This window comes from Dromaius novaehollandiae, chromosome 12 (genome assembly GCF_036370855.1).
Source record: "Dromaius novaehollandiae isolate bDroNov1 chromosome 12, bDroNov1.hap1, whole genome shotgun sequence".
Taxonomy (NCBI): domain Eukaryota; kingdom Metazoa; phylum Chordata; class Aves; order Casuariiformes; family Dromaiidae; genus Dromaius; species Dromaius novaehollandiae.
The window spans coordinates 1404064-1421692 of NC_088109.1; the positions used below are offsets into that span (position 1 = coordinate 1404064).

Here is a 17629-nt window from a genome sequence, read left to right on the forward strand (position 1 = left end):
CCATCTCCCAACTCTTCCAGCAATACATGAGGTTGCTCTGGGTAATGCAAACAATTGCATCGAGGTTGCAACAACGAGTCAAAAAAAAAAATCGGAATACACAAGAATTTGAGCTGGTCATAGCAAACACCATAATTCACTCTGTCCTCCATCCCTTTTCCCACTTTTGCTCTCTCTGCATTCAGGACAGGCAAGTTGTTCATCCTTACCAGCAACAGCATGGGAGAGACAGGATCCCTGCTCCCAGCTCTGGCAAAAGCCAGCGGCACCGGCTGCCCCCACAGCAATTATTCAGCCTCTTTGACCCCAGGCTGGAGGAGGCCCTTTACAGATAGGATCTTTGAAAACCTTACTCAGATAAAGTCTACAAAACACTGGTCAACTAGGAGTCTTTCAGATGCCTGTAACTGGCTAAGATAGAGGCCATTTTTTGCTGGGAGAAGAGATGGCACATCTTTGGCAACAGGACAAGCCACTGGCAATCTTCAAGTCGTTGTTTCCAAGCTTGGAGCACAAACACTTCTCAATGAAAGCAGTTAAGGTCTGTTTGTTTGCCTTTTTTTTTTTTTTTAATATTGACAACTTAATGCATTTTTCTTCCTTTAACTCCTGGAAATGACTGAGCTGTCTTTGCTCAAAACTGGAAAACAAGCCTGAGGCAGATGCACAGCATGGGAAATTCCAGGGCTGGTAATTAAGTCGGAGAGTTAAACGCAACTCAACTGTCAGACAATCTCCACAACAGGTGGTTTCACCAGCGTCACTTACACGCTCCCTCCTTCACAGAAGGCTACAGAGGGGAAAAAAAACTACTACAGCAGCCAAAGCAGGCGACCCTGTGAAAAAGCGCAGCGCAGAGCCTACCCAGCTGTGCCCAGAGTGTGAGAGACTCCAGTTCAAACACGATTTAATTGAGGGAATCCTGCAACACAGAGCTCGGACCAAAGCACCGCAACCGGCAGGCGACTTCACTGCAGTCTGCACAGCAATGGCATGTGCTGCCTCAGCGGTGACCGACGCGAAGCTGTGCTCCTTCCAAGCCTTCGCTTAATAACTCCTCTCGAAAGCAGCTCCGCATGAGCCATTCCTCGCCATCTGACCTGCCTCCAGTGCAGCAGGGCCCACGGGACTGCGGGGTTTCAGTGCGGGCCACGTGGGGCTGAGCAGCAGCAGGGAAATGGCACAGGCTTCTCCCCTTCTCCAGCTGATGGTCAACCCTACAGGCAAGGCGCTTAGGTAGCAATGAGAACGGCACCATGATCATCACCGCTTGCTAAATCGCTGCCTTTGCTCCAGATCTAAGCTGCTTAAAAGCAGAAGGAAGACCTCCCTAAGACAGACCTTGGTTAGGAAGGTGCCTGAGAGGCAAGAGTTTGAAGATAACTTTTTGCAACAGTGAAATGTTATGTTTCTGTGATCTAGTTTTATTTTGTGTCATCATACTGACCGTACTCTTGTTCTCATTACTTTTCTTTTGGGAAAGCCATTTCTTTCACTGCTCTTTCACAAAAACAAAGAATTGGAGGAAAACCCAATAAGAGGACTTAGGGCAGATCCCCTTCATTTTTTTTAAACTTATCAGCTACCTAAATCAGCAGTGTCCCTATGAATTCCACCAAACTGCTGGCTTTCAAGGAGAGCCAAACCATTCTGAGACTTCAGACGGATGCCCTGAAGCACTGCAGACAACAGCTTGATCCAGGCAGGCTGAAGTAGCCTAGCAAAATACCCAGGAAGTCATTTAAGGAGAGGTCTAATCACATCACTTAAAGTCTACTGGTTATTCTGGGTTTTCCAAGGAAAAAAACACACAGAGCTGAAGTGGATCCTAGCCATTCAGGTACCATGCATTCTGCAACAAGCACGTAGGCCAGAAGGAAAGCTTCAAGGCTTGCTAAAACATCCATAATGTCATCAGTGACAGCAGGTTTGTGTAACATACACAGCCAACACCCAGAGCAAAGCTGCTTAGAGATCAACAGATAAAGCCTTTCCACCACACAGCCTCTTATTTCACATAAACCAGGTTGTCCTGCTACTGAGCAACACCCCAATATCAAGTGCAAAGTGCTCTGAAAGCAGGAGCAGCAAGCACCAACTCAGCAAGAGCTCACACTGCGGTTCAGTTCCTTCAAGCCACCCCCACTGACTACAGGGCCCTTCGCCACAGATGCAGTTTTGCAGTCTGGAGCTGTAGGATCTTCTCACTTGGCAATTCAGGTGATCTCCTCAAAGTATCACTGCCTTAAAATAGGGTTTTGTCCACAAAAATAACTCCAGATTCCTTAAAGATGCAAAGCCACGTTCTAAAACGACAAAACAGCGTGACAAATTTGATTCATTAACTAATCAAGCTCGCTGTCTTCTACATAGGCAACGTAGGAGCAAACCCAAACCTGTGCCCCAGCTCTGGCATCTTATTTATTGGGTACAGTGCTATGACCTTCCAGCGTGACCTAAAAGCTTTGCCTCCAACGTCCCCTTTCTCCTCACCTCCTGGAACAGGGAGCCCCAGCACCAACAGAAATCACCCGCTCCCCTATCTTCAGCCCCAGCAGAGGCTGGAGGGGTTGGAGAGGCAGGATACAAACCAAGCCAGAGGCAAACAGCAGCTCTTAGAGGAATGAACCGCCCTGTCAGTCCGTCGTGATTGATAAGTACATCCGCCAGTCCCCACCTGCCATTCGCATTCCTGGCATTTCTTTCTGCAGCATTTTCTCTCCAAGAAGGGACCAGCTGCTTATCAACTGTTGCAGCGGAGATTTAAAAGAAGAGAAACAGGCCCCAGCTTAGACAAAACTCAGAGATTTCAGGCTCTGGGCATGCCAAAGCCAGTTTGCTTCCATCAGGTTGGAGAACCTGCTGGAGGGGCTGATACCAGGAGCCCTCGCAGGTTCCTGAAGGGCTGCCCTTTCTACAGGCTGACCATGCAAGAAGCTATAATGAAGTTAAGTGCTCCCACTTTGATCACTGCTGCTATCAAACCTCTATTAAAATCCCTTCAGATAACGCAGGGAGCTCCAGAAAAGTCCTCTCTACGCTCCAGCCACTCACCCCAAAGTCATTTTCTGCACCGTTCAACCACACCTTGGACTAAAAGGGAGGAAAGGGGGGAAAACACAGCGGCCTTTTGAAAAGGATGAAGGCTGCGCTGCCTTCCCAGCGGCGAAGGGCCAGCTAACGGGACAGCCGGGAGATCGGGCAGGACAGCTGCAGAGCAGTTGCTGCAGCCGCCAGAGCACAAGTTCCCAGCAAACACGTTCCCACCCCGCTCGCAGAGTCACGGCAGGGCGAGGACCTCCGTTACGTGATCCCGGGGCTAAAGCAGCTTCAGCTCCGCCCAAACACCGGCTTTTCACGTTGGTTTCTGACAGACTGACTCCAAGACACACAACCTTAAAACGCGCTCCGGTATCCTCCAGCCTCCCTGGCAGCATGCAAAAAGCATTTGTCTGAAGTTGTTCAAAGCTGCAACAAAGATTTCTGTGATTGAAAGAGCAGGAGCTTAATTCTGGTTTTCGGTTCTGCATATGGGCTACGTTTTGCCTTTTATTCGTGTTAGTCTTAACGTAGCAAGGTTAAGAAAAATAAACCAGTAAAATTATTTGTAGAGCCTAAAAGCAGGGTGGGGACAGGACACACACACACGAGCCTACTTGTTTTCAAAAGAGGAAAAGAAGCTCTGCACAGGAGACCAAACCAACCTTGTATCCTGCAGCTTTGGCCCTTGTGTTTTCTAATAAGATTGACTGCGAATGCCTCGACCACAGGAGTCGCTTAAGATGCACGCCTGCCTTTCGCTGCCGTGGCCAGTCCATGAACTAATAGTGTAACTGCTATACAGCTGGGCTCACGTTATGGCTCTGCCTTCAGCAAGGCAGCAACCAGGGCCCGTCTCTTCCACCTGATCGGTTATCACCGAACTCTCTTTAGCGCTCAGTGTCTTCGAGAGGCCGACCTCCCTGTCCAACTTGATCAAAATTAGCTACTGGGGTCAAAATTATTAGAGCGCATATTCACACTAAAAATCGTATCAGCTGGGTTGCCTTGGGAAACCAAGCTAAAGATAGTGGCTACTAGAGGTTTGGTGTCACAGCACCCTCCTTAAACGGACTTTTTTTCCACTGAAAGAGGAATAAACTGCAAACAACATGGTTTTTGCTTATTTGTCTTCTTTGGGGAAGGAGGAAGAAAGCAGCAGCAGGAAAACAAAGGCACCTTTCCCCCCTGCCTGGAAGAGGAGCAAAACGCACAACAGTTTTCCATTTCAGGCTGCTGCGGTTATTCCCACCTATACACAGCACCTCTCCGGCCAAAGCAGCAGCACTTCTATAAACTGAAAAGGAGGCAACGCAAAGCCTGACTCATCCCGGACTTGGGATCCCGAAGGATAGAGCCCAGCCCCAAGACAGGCTTAGCACACGGCAGCCCCAGGAGCACTGAACGTACCTCCCCGCCGCGCAGCGCCTTCCTAAGCAGTTTTTAGCCGTGTTTCCCAGGCTTATCATCCTCCCTGTCCTTAGGAAGGAGCCCAAAATTAGCCTCGGTGAAGGGAAGGGGAGAGCTCAGATGTTTGCTAGCCAGGTGTGAGCAGCATTTCATTAGCTGGCTAATGGGTGCAGCTGTCCTCCGGTTTTTATGGCTCTTGGAGGAAATTTAAACAGGAACTTTCTATAAATTAACTGTCCATAAAATGAACATGTTTTCTCAATGCACCAGAAGGTCAGGAAAGGTCTGCTTGGCCTCATGTTCCCAGGACACAGAAAACAACCTTTATACTTCCAGTTTTTCCTTCCAAAGCACAAGAATACAGGATTTAGCCTGTTCTGCAGCGAGCTAGTGAAAGCATACTCACTAAGCAATCAAAGTCATTCTCCATTCACAGCAAACTAATAATTTATGTTTCCCCTAAAATCCCCAATGCAATCCAGATGTCTAAGTAGTCTTTGTCCCAGAAAGCAAAACATACGACTTCAGACTGACAGCCACCGCTCTACTTGCCAAAGCCCGTGGGAGCCGCTCTCTTCTGCGGCAGTGACAAATTTCAACCCCGTCCAGGTCCGGGGGGCAGAAAGCAGCAAGAGGGTGGCTATAGAAACACTCTCGCAACCTTTTGGGCTTCCTTTTGCTTGAGAGGATTATTTTAGAGACAAGAGCAGCCCCTCAGGAATATTCTGTTGGTAAAAATGGAGTTAAGTTCCCGATTTGGAGGAAACCAGGAAAAGAATATGGGAAAAATATGTTCAAATAGAACAAGTTTGGGAAAAAACAAACAAAAATCCCCCCCAAAAGTACATCACTGCTTAGGATACACAAGGTGGAGGACAGAATAAGATCTGGTGCACGTGGGAGGTGCTCCTTCCCCGAGACGTGCAACGGTCGGTCACCTCTGTGCCCGAGGAGAAGTGCCGGAGGCCGTGACGCAGGCAGCCAGGACCCCAAGGAAGGGCCGTTTGGCCAGGGAGCGGGCTGCCTCACCCCTGAAAGGGAGGAGCAATTCATTTGGCTGAGGGCTGAATTCCTCCAGCAGCGTTAGGGAGAGCCGGTCGGCAGCTGCACTTGTCCCTGGCAGGGTTACGGAGCCGCTCCAGCCGGCCAAGGAGGCTCGCGGGGGCCGCCCAGCCCGGCGCCCTGCTCTCCGACAGCAGATCCACCGAGCAGAGCAGCGGCTTCACGGCACCGGGGCCCCCGCGGCCCAGGGATGCAACGCGCCGGGGAAAAGCTCTCCGCAAGGCGGATATTATGCATTGAAAATAAAATTGGGGAAACTTTTAAGCCGAACAGCAATACAGCTCTTCAAAGGATATTTTGAGCATTACTACAGTTGCATTCCCGTTCCCGAGAATGTTTTCTATAAATAAGTATTTTAAATTAAGTCACTTCGTTTCCAAACTTGTATTAGGTAACTGCAATGCAATGCTTCAGATTTGAGACTTGAACCCTGCTGACCAAATCCGCTGCTGATTTTTAAACACAGTGCCGTGTTACCTAGGTTGTAACATAGGAATGCCACTGATTTTTTTTTTTTTTTTTAGGGTGCTTGTCTATGACTACGCTTATTCTGAATTATAACATTAGGTCTCTACTGATACTTTTTCCACAAATCAACAAGCGATTTTATTTCAAATCTAATTTCTCCTCTTTTAGATGTCAACAAGCAAAAAAAATATACCAATAACCAAGTATGCAAAACACCACCATCTCTAATGCTAGGTATATTTGTCATTGACAAAACCAAGTCATATATAACTAGCAGTAATTCCTGGGTGCTAAGTCTGAGGAGTGGATATACTGTCAGAAGAAAGGTACTGTACATAATAGAGCAACGATACCACAGATGTGTCAAACCTCTCCTCATCTGCCATCCCCTCCAAAAAAAAGGGCAGAGGTGTAGAGAGGGAAAATGAATCACCCTACATCCTAACCTGGGTATCTCACCTGCAAATATGGAGCTGCAGGATAAGTTAGCGTCAAAAGACTTCGAGAGGCCCAGTAAAGGCAGGTCTGAAACCATACGCCCCTTCAGTCCAAACACGGTGATCCACACTGATATCCAACCCTTTCTGCCCAACAGATGGAAGGGGAAAACCCGGACATGGCAGTCGGCAATTTTGAAAAGTCCAAAGCACTAGCAAATAACGGAGGATAACTTAAAGGACAGCGCCTGTAACCAAACTTTGATGGTTGCTTTGCCTCTCATCCCATTAGGGATATAAATTTTTGTGCACCAGAGATGTATCTTAACCTTCAGAGCGGATTTCTGTAGACACATTACAGTACACAAATATTAATACTCATAAATAAATCCAGACCTACTTAATCAGAACAACACACAGCACATATCTGCAGCCAAGCATGCACTCAGAGAGCAGAAGAGACGTGGCGAGCCTGGTTGCCTCACCTATTTTTGGAAAGCCGGACTCGAGTCAACTGAATGGAGATTAACCAGGCTGAAATACTGACCCTCGCCACAAAAACTTTCGCTCTTTCAGCTCGTGGTTGCTATTGAAAGGGAGGAAAACACACACACAGCCCTGGAGGCACTGAAGTCATCTCTGTGAGCTCTGCTGAGCAGACGGAAAGAAAACACACGCGCTGGGCTAAAGAAGTGGCTAAATAAGAATTACCAGCTAAATCAGGTTATCCATATTCAGCGACTGAAGGTACGTCAGTTTGCTCCAAGGGGAGCGTCCATGCTACACGACCCCTCTATCTCCTTTCATATCATTACAACTCGGGCTGTAAATTCTTCAGGGGCAGATGAGAGCAAGAGGTCTTGGTGGAGGACCAGTGCTCACAGCCAGCAAAGGCCTCTCCAAGGAACCAGAGGAGGAATTCAAACAATTTGAGGGTAAGGATGGTGCATGAACATCAAAACAGCCTGAAAAACGTTAATCTGTTGCAATGGTATGCAGACTGTCCACACACACGAGATTGCTTGTGCTTAATTGGACATAAGTAAAAACATCAAGGCTGAAGCAGAACAATTTGTCTTGGAGAGCGTGTAAGGTAACCAACACACCACTATGACGAACCAAACTGTAGGGGAGCTGTCAGGTGTGGAGCCTTGCAAGGGCACTCGTACCTAGGTAATCGAATCAGTTATAGGCTGATATAAGGCTAATATAAGGCTAAGATCGCCTAAGCAACAACAACGGACACACCGGTTTGGGTATGGATGTAGCAGAGTTGAGACCAACGAGGAAAAAGTAATAAAACTGTTCATTTGGGAGGCACTTGGGCACAGAAAGGGAGGGACAAGCAGTGAAAAGGTGGGTTCAGAAACAGAAAAATAAGATGAAGAATAAGATATAGTATCAGGTAAAGAACACAGGAGCGTGAATCTTCTGATGGTAGCAGCACAGACACCTACGGAGAGCAATGACCCCGACACACGGACCCAAGCCCCCAGGTGCCACAGGGAACCCCTTTGGACAACTTCCCACACTCTCCAACTGGTCTATGGACAAAAGATTGAGTGTGGGAGGGTGACGAGGGACAGACTTGCACCCTAACACTAAGTGGCATGGGAGGGAACGGCAATAGGCAGTACACGAATATTAATTCAGTTCAGTAGTAGTGCAATTCATAAGATTGAAGAGCAATAGTTACTAGCATTACAGTTCAAAAGTTCACACTTTACGGTGTGCAAAACGATATAATTGCAAGCCAGTAACATCAGTGTTTATTACTTAAGTTACTAATTGATTTACTAGTTTCTCTGCAGTGCATTGCTTAATCAATAGCCTCTTCTCTCTCTGTTACGTCTCCAAACTGCAGTCTAAAGGGGGAGAGTCAGCCCTGCGGAGTAGCACACCAGCGGCTTGGCCAGGATCCCCCAGTTTGGGGGTTTGAGCTAACTGCTATTTAGGCAACTTGGTCAAGCAAAAGGAGAGGTGGCCTGTGCGAGTACTTGAAATCAAGACTGTCTGCATGATGTGTTTGTAAAGTGTCCGGCGTTTTGGCCAAGTTCTCTCCTCTCTTCTCCCAAAAGTTTCTCAAGTTATTCAGCTGACAACTTCTTTTTTTTTTTTCTAATCTAGCTATTACACCCAGCCTTTATTTTGCAGGGCAGTTTATGCAATAAAGGTGCATGGAGTCCATCATTAGCATCAGTTTGGCAGCTTAGCAAAGCCTCCTCTGACGCACTGGTGAGGCTGACACCGGCATGCTGCACGAAAGAGGCAATGCCAAAGTACTCAGCCACCATCTCCTCCCTGCAACTTCCTCTCCAAGGCTGAGAGCCTCAGAGGAGTCAAGTACACCAAGGGCACCCTATTTTCCTGTGATTCCCAGAGTTTATTTTTTTAATCTGATAGTAACAGTAGAAGACTATAAAAAAACACGCTCGCCTAAGCGACTCCAGAGTCTAAAATAAACACGGCAAGCCCTATTTGTGAGGGAGTAAAAATAGCTCGTTCCTCATCCCTTCCCAGGACCTCTGGTTTGTACACAAAAGCTTTACAGGTTAACTATAAAAATACCTAAACCCTAAATGCCAGCAGACACGGAGGAATGTTTCAACCTGAGCTTTACGCTGGTTTTCTAGCCATTCGGAAACCCACCTTAGCTCAAGCCAGCACACTGATGCACCCAAAGCCCATCTCTTGCTCTGGGCTGAAGGCCATGCAGTGCCTCCTGCTCTTCTAAAAAAACCTTCACTGGAATTATTTCAAAGAGCATTAACTATAAAAATCTAGTGCTAAACTGTACTGCAGCCATGACCAGCTTTTTGGAAAGTGGAGCAAACACAATGAACTTTTACATCAAAAGGGAAAAGAGAAAGACTATGGTAGGGCTGGTTCACTGGAAGAAACATTGCTTCACATCAAGTTCTGTTAAATTAACTTTTTCAAGGCCTAAATGTATCAGCTGGTTATCTGCATTGCTCAGGCCTTTAAGGAACAGAAAAACAAAATCTAAGACAGCAGGACACAGGAAAGCTGAGTGAAGCCAAGTTTAATCATTACATCATTTCAAATGACAGATCAACTGGACTCAACCTATTTATGACACGGGCTTAAAAAGGACCAGAGGAGAATTTACAACACATCTGAAACCTGCTGGCCTTTATACATGCACCGAAACATGCCTAGGGCAAAACGCCAGACATACTTGTGCCTTGCACCACATGCAAAGTTCACAGGAGCCACCAGCTCCAGGAGCCTTCCCACAAATGGAAGCCAGCAGGTCTCGGAGCAACGGGAGGGTCAGAGATTCCTGCGACACTGCAGATCTCCCTAAAAGGCATTCCTAGCAGTGGCCTATGTAACCAGCCGTCCGATTTGACATTCTCCTGCCTCATCACAGGCTGAGAGCGCAGGGATCACAATTACTGCTTTAACAGGATTTTAAAATGCCTCAGACGATATCACGGGGCTGGCTGGCCCATGAACGCTCCGATTTTGTGGCATCCCCGGAGACCACCCTTACCCACGTACTCAGCTACAAACACCACGCTCCGCTCAGGCTTCCACTTTCACAATTAAAATTCAGCTCCAGGAACACGGGCTCAAATTGAAGCAGCATAAATTAAGCAGCAATTTGGGACTTTGGGCGAGATGCATCGACATCTCAGAAGAGTTCTTAACACAGCCAAACTCATTTTAAGTGACAGGGACAAGAAAAACAAGTTTGCTTGCTAAATCCACGTTTAGTTTAGCTGTTCATGTAAGAAACTCAACATTTTAATTCCAGATTTTGTTTTTGATGTGGCCACATCAGATTTAAGGCTGGCATTTCCTGAGATCTGTTATATAAGTCCTTAAAGTTTTGCCCACCTGATTAAAGCAAACCTTGGAAAGGGCAAGTTGTCTTGAGTCAAGGAGTTCAAGTGATGGGAAAGCCACAGTATCCCCCTCGTTATTTCTCCAATTTATTAAGCACCCTAGCAAATAATCAAGAAAAAAGTGCTCCTCTGAGTTTGAATCTGTCCAGCTTCCTCTTCTAGTTACTGCCTCTTTACTGAGGAAAAACTGAAGATCCTCTAGTATGCCAGAATTTTCTGCTTTTGACAATACTTGTACCTGGGCATCTTGTGTCTGTTTCTTTAGTTCGTTTAAAAAAAAAATGAGAAGAAATCTTTCACCTTCTTCTGGGCACTTTCTCCAGCTTGCAAATCATTTTGGATATCCTCTGCATATTCCAATGGCAAGCGTTGTTCAAAAATGTTCCCACAAAATCGAGACATAGTCCTAGAGTAGGAGTCTAGGAGTCCTAGAGTAGTAGAGACTCAAGTCTGTATTCAAAGATAACCCCCTTCCAGTACCTGCTCAAGGCTCTTTGGATTGTCTCCAGGGCACTCCAGTCCTTTCCCAAAGCACGCCATTGGGAGCCCACGTGGAGCTGTATCCCAAGAGGTCCTAAACCCATTTCGGAGTTGTTGCTTCACAGGACAATCCCCCATCCTGCAGACAAGACAGGCATTTCCTACCCTACTACAACTCTGCATTTTATTGGATTAAATACATTGTTTGAATTAGTTCGACGTATCAAGCGGTACACAGACCGCTGCGTGATCACTTTTAAGTCCTGACATGGGATATCCAACCCCTATTCCCCACAGACTGCTGCATTTAGTGAAGGGGACTGAACAGTGGCTGACTTGTGCCCTACTTGACATTGCTGTAGAGTATCACTGAGGTACACTGAGCCACCTCCTTCTCCCCACCCAACGTGATATACGAGTATTACTGCCATTTCGTGGCACCTAAAAGCAGTTTTAGACAAGGTCTTGCAAGTGACATTACAGCAATGTAAGACCCCGCTATATAAAGACTTTCATAATTTATGGCCAAAAATGCTTCAGAGAGAACTCAAGGAGAGCAATCTAGCACTTTGCAGCTCCCTTGTCCCACCTGCCTACACACTCTCACTGAAGACTCACCTTAACCAGATTCATCAAGGTTTAAAAAAAAAAAAAAAATCACAGCTTTGTCCTATTTACATTAATATTTTCTGCTTGCTGTTACATAAATACTGCTATTCTTAAAGGAGACTTAGCTTAAGTCTCCTAATCACCTCACCTGTCATCATTTCCCATTCACTTCACTTACTCTAAAGGGCATGACTACTAGAAAACAGTTTCTTCTAATCTGAGGGACTCTGGCGTACAGTTCATTCATCAAATAAGCGCCTATCGTGACGTCTGAATAATCCTACCCCATATGTGCAATCAAGGATTTCAGCTATAATTTCTACCCCGCAATGCACGCTTTACAGTTACGCTCTAGTCTCTGATACAATGGGACACAACACATCGAGCTTCCTCGCTACTCTAATGCGCTCTCCTATTTGATGTCTCATTGAAAGGTTTCAGGAGACCGTGCAACCCAGGACCCACAAGCAGCACAACACTCACAGCTCCTCCAGTTGAATTGCTGTTCGTTCTCCCTAAATGACTCTTCCTCCTGGGACAGATGTGCTCTAACCTGCTGGAAGACAGGCATCAGCATTACAGTCAGCTTCACAGGCATTTTAAGCTGGCGTTACTTCCAGAAGTATTTCCACACCTCCCCATCTCACTCCTCTCTCCCCTTTGTGCCAACACAAGCATTGCAGCCCCAGAAAACTGGAACCAAAACATATTAAAGAAACCCAGCAAAAACACAAACAGGTTGGTTTCAACCTGGATCTGTTTCCTGGCTGGATCTGTAACACCACTTCTTTCCCTTGCATCAGCACAAGCGAAAGGCAGGACCTCTTCTTTCAGCAGCACCAGCTCAAGCTCACTGAGAAGCTCCAGGACAGCTATGCCACTGCTCACAGAAGGGAGCCTGCAGAACATCTTAGGTTTGGACCCTGTTAAAAACTGTGCTAAGCCTTGCAAGACTACTGCACAAAAATCAGCAAAAAAAACCTAAGCAATTCCAAAAGATAGAGGGGAAAAGAAGTTAAACTGGTTTCAGCGGGACATCTCCCATTCATTTCCCACTATTGTCCGACCCAGCATCTGAATGGCACATCCCCATAGCGATGGCCACCTCCCACGGGCAGCGCAATCCCCTCGCAGCAGCCCTCTCTGAGCAGATCTGCTCCACATTAACAGTCCACTCGAGCACTTCTGGGCAAACTGCAGCAAGCAGGCGAGTGACCTGACACAGGTTTCTTTTCAGCCACTAAGCCACTTTAAAAGACATCTAAAAATACATTAAATGCTTTTCTCATGTGACTTTTCTATGCGAGGAACTGCTCTGAAGCCTGCCAGCAGCAAATGGAATGAGACGTTGCTTGCAAGACCTCCTTCCTACGAGAACGGTCTCTGCACCGCAAACTTGTTTGGGCAGCACACGGTCCAGAAGACCAGGCTAAGATAAAAACCTGAAGCAATATGCAGTCTGCTCAGGAGCATTAATGACAGCTGGAGCACCATTTTCTCCAAAAGGCTATGCTTCCTCTCAGGATCACGACGGAGAGCAGTAGCAGCAGTTTGGCGCTGCTGCTGCTCCAGAAGGAGCATTAACCAGTTAGACCCAGAAGAGTTCGAATGTACACTCCCCCCAGCAAAGCCTAAGCAAAGAAGGAAAACAACTTCCCGGCTCTGCTAACACAGATAATTCCTTTCCAGTGAGGATGGGTAGCCGAGATAAACAGGACAATTGTTTGCCTTTAAAAGTGCTCTGGAAATCAGCTCAGCAGGCAGCTTCCACACAGCCCAAGCAGGAGGAGAGCAGCCACTTTAATTATTCCAGCTGATCCTCCAGACCATCTCTTCAAGGTAGGTTTCCATCACCAGGTTTCCCAAAGCAGTGGCTTTGTAGCAGCTGGCAGGACCCTTCCTCCATTCCCAGCAGGGAACGAGGCAGCTTTTGTGCCCCATTAAGCTGAAGTTTAGACCAACACGCTCACAAGCTTCTATACGTGCCCGGGGTCAGCTTTGAATCAGAGCACAAGCTAACATACTAGGAAAACAGTGTATATTCCTGGATCAATTCAGACTGCAGAGCTGAGCCATCTGCTTGTATTAATACCAAGGCTTGCTTTTATTCACAGTGAACGAAACACCTAGGCACCTGCTCAACCTGCTCATTGCTTCAGCAGACCTTCTCCAGGTGGCACAGCTGAAGTATAGGTCCAAACAGATAGTACCTACAGTCAGAAGCACAAATCTCACTAACAAGACTCACACTCTTAATTAGCTGCTTCTGAAGAATCATACTCATAAACACTTACAGATGGGCTTAATTTAGTCAGTTTGAATTCCCCTATACAGCCAGAAAATAGGACTTTTCCCCCGGGTGCTCAGCTGGGGTGACCAAGCAACATAGCACACTGGTCCAAAAGAGCCTAGTGTCACCACTCGGACCTCCTGACGCTCACCAGGAAGAGCTCTGCACCTAACCTTGCTTTCTGTGATCTCCCTTATGTTGGTGGTAGACTGCTTTTCCAGCTGGAGCTGAGCTGACCCACTCACCACAAGACACACAGGTTCATGCGGCCAAGGGCAGAAAGGGAGAGAGGGCTGAACTTCCCCTTTTGGCCGTGTCATGATTTTAGCTCAACTTCAGAAAATCAAATCCTAGATTTCACTGCCTGCTCTGTTCTTCTGTTCTCTGCTTTTCTCTACCAAGCAGGGGAGAAACCACATCAAGTGATCTCCTGAAGAATCATATCGAGTCAGTGGTTTTCAACCAGCACATCAGACTGTGTGCAAGAAATCCATGAAAGGTGAAAAAAGGATTACCTGAAGCCAGCAGGATTAAGTTTGCTATACAGAGTTAGGCACCTCCAGGGGAAGCTTCAGCAGCCGGCAATTCAGGGAAAAGAAAAAGACTGGAAGATGCTGAGCTAGGTCATGCAAGGGCAAAGCACGCAGCACCAGGCTGCAGCGAGGAGGTCTGCAGGAAACAGCATCTTCCCGTGACCCCCAGACAGTATCACCACCCCTCTCCTTCGGGAAGTCTGCAGGCCAGGCACATCTGACTACCAGATGAGGCTGAGCTGGTGGGGCTGCATCCAGCTTGTGGAGCGAGAGTCACAAAGCCACCAGCGTGCCAGGTACAGCCCCACCTGTCCCAGCAGGTCCTGCCTCTGACCTACCGCAGCCCTGCAGCTGCTCCCAGCACAGCTGGGGCACAGAGCAAGCACGGGGAAGCAGAAGGTGGAGGAGAGCTGTGGCCACATGGTTTCTAGGGATGAGGATTGTGAAAGCCTTTTTGGCTCACATACTGTGTTTTGGGGAGAAAAGCGGGCTTTGATGTAGCAGCACAGAATTAACATGATAGGGAGATGGAAGAGGAGGGTTAGAAATATGGGACATGAAACACTGAGGTAGTGGAGATAGGATACTGGTTTGAGTAGGAGGTGATGACTGATCACCACTACAGGTCTGGATTACTGCTTCTAGACACCAGGAGTTTGTCCACCTTTGATCTAGGCTTTTAAGCAAGCCTTTTCATGCCTGAATTAGCCATAGTAATTACAAAGTACTTCACTCCTCCACATTAAGTAGATAGAATCATATACAACTTTTTATCCCAGCTTATCACCATTACAACATATTGAAATAGTGATGCCTTCTCAAAGGCTTTAAGTCCACGATATACAATTTTACACCTTTGCCAGTAACAAAGTAATCCCTTTTCATGTTAGATTTGATTACAAAGTTCTTATAAGGCTATGGAAGTCCAGCTATTACACTTTTCTCACAAACAGCTTCCTAACAAGGGTATGTGGGGGTTTTGCATGCAGTACTGTTACAACATGTTGCTTTGGTTTCCACCATACATTTCTGAAGGGGATTCATATTTATTCTTAGCAATGGTTATTTTTACAAGATCAAACTTCTTAGCTCTCTAAAGGCTGAAACCTGACAGTCAAACAAAGTTTTATTCAAAGACATGGTAAAGCGTTTCCTGAAAGATCAACGAGCACAGGGCTGCTGGCACACGAAGGAACATAAAATAAGGGCTTCCGAAAAGACCGTCTGAAGCACTGCACAGAGTATATGAAGTTTGGCATTTTTTGCTAAACAGTTCACTCTGGGGGAATCAAATTGATATTGTGCAAACATACACAGCACTATGAAACAGACCTTTATATTAGATTATATACTGTTGGTCCAAATCACTTCTAGTGACTTCCATATTACTACCATCAACAAAATCCAGCCTGAAAAATCCCTGATCTGACCTAGATACAGGTCTAAAATAATAATGCTTATTGCCCTGCTCCTGAGGCTTTATTCCTCATGATGATTCCTCAAAGATCTGCTTTGTGAGCATACTCTCCAAAACTTGCAGGAGCACTTGCACCCAGTACAGTAGCTATTCTGTTCACAAACTCTATGTGACAGAAGCTTTAAACGAATTCAACATGAGAACTAATGAAGCCAATGATACAGGTTGTTTGGGTCTATTAAACTCAATTGTTGGCCATACTGAAATTGTACTTTTCAATATGTCAGAAAGCACGTGCTACTGTACAGCTTGCAAGAGAAGAAAAAGATGCTGAAGATTTTGGGAGAGGGATATGCAAGAGAGCTGGGAATTTTAGGAAAAGTACAGGAGGAAAATGTCCCTTTGAAGCAGTGCAGTCCCACCCTCATACGCAATCAGTCTTTAGCCAGTGTTGGTAGAGGCAGAACTCCTATTTGTAGAGAAAGAGACTTGGCTGCGTGACTTCTAGGCTCTGGGCAATAGAGAGCTCTGCAGAAGAGACCAACAGCTTCTCCCTGAACAGCAAAAACTATCAGAGGTTCCCGTTTTTGCCCCCAGTTGAGAAGCTGCTTTGTTTTCTGAATGCTGCTGTATCTTCCTGATGGGATTCTTCAGTTTAATTCAAAGAAGATTTGAGAATATTTTATTCTCTAATGTAGGCCTCACAGACACTACTACATAAATTCCACTGGAAATACTTTCTCCAGGGTGGGAAAACACTGTGCATGTTCTTTCACATGGGAAAGAAATAACTCATACAGCACAGACAGCTCGAGCACTCAACAGATGTCAAGGCCCGACTGGAAAGTCTAAGGGACAGACACGCATAGGGACTGAATCATTTCAACTTAGAATATTATTATAAATCTAATGTCAAAATCATCACAAAATCATCACAGCTTTCCCACTAGCATCAAACTCCATAGCTGTAAATTTATTGCAAGATCATCTTATTATAAGAACCCCTTATCTTTGAAAGAAGCAAAGTACTTACCCTCAGAGGAAGCAGATCTTGGAAGGAAGATCCTTTTCTCAGAGAAAAGACATCGCTCCAGAGCATTCGCTATCTGCACACAGTTATATTGCTTTTCTGCCTCCTGGCTCAAAATGTCTCTTGATATACCCCTAGCAGTTGACACCTGTGCAAAACCTTTCTGATAAGGAATAACAAAGATAACAGGAAAAAATCTCACATTACATTTCTACACCATCAGTTCAACTTCTGCAATGTTTGGAGAAGGCCTGGTGGAACTCTTCCTTGCTGTAAAGGATCCTAACTCTCTATCGACAAGGAGCAAGAAGTCAGCATGAGGAACCTCTCAGCCAGAGAGCAGCACTGGAGGGCTGTTTCAGAGAACAAGTTTAGGGGAGACTCACATATGCCATATAGGAGAGACTCGGCAAATATCTGCATTTTGATTAAAGAGATATCAGAACAGCATCCTGAAATTCTGAGTAACTGAGCACTAGAGACAGGGATCATTTCTGGCATCTTGGCCCCTGTAACTAAGAAGCCACGTATAGCAGGAAATCTTTTTTGGGACCTAGAAAAACTTTGGGAAGAAGGGCATTTCCCAAAGAGTCTGAAAGAGCTCATTTTGGGGCTGACCAAAGCCTATTTGATAGGCATCAAGCAGTACCACTGTTGCAAGGAAACGGCTGCACAGACAGCCCTGACACTGAATGATCTTGCGTTGCAACAACGGCACGGGACACTTTCATGTCACCTGTCATAATTCAACACGATTTCCGCTCAGGTGGAAAACTGCTAGTTCAAACTGTAGCTCAACCTTTTCTTACTTCCAAGTTCATCCAAAACCAATCCCTAACCCTTGGGGCTGATATCAAGTGACCAGCAGTTATCTGCTACTGGAAACCCTCATCAAAATTACTGGATGCCAATCCCCACCCATAAGGAACATGTCACAGAAGATTGAGCTTTCTGAAGTCTAAATGTACAATTCAGCTCAAAA

At 46.2% G+C, this 17629-nt stretch overlaps 1 protein-coding gene across 11 annotated transcripts in view; it reads right to left on the reverse strand.

Annotated features, from left to right (window-relative positions):
* The window catches only part of DAG1 (dystroglycan 1), a 60502-nt gene that overhangs the window by 36748 nt on the left and 6125 nt on the right, over nt 1–17629 (reverse strand). For 2 of the 11 annotated variants that reach the window (XM_026106583.2, XM_064518600.1), the window contains exon 2: nt 16651–16810. The exons of 3 other annotated variants lie outside the window; for them this stretch is intronic. The gene's annotated coding sequence lies outside the window, so the exon portion shown is untranslated. Of the gene's footprint in view, nt 1–10768; nt 10908–11860; nt 11934–16650; nt 16811–17629 lie in introns of all 11 variants that reach the window. 6 more of the 11 variants (XM_064518604.1, XM_064518602.1, XM_064518603.1 and 3 more) reach the window with 6 other exon arrangements.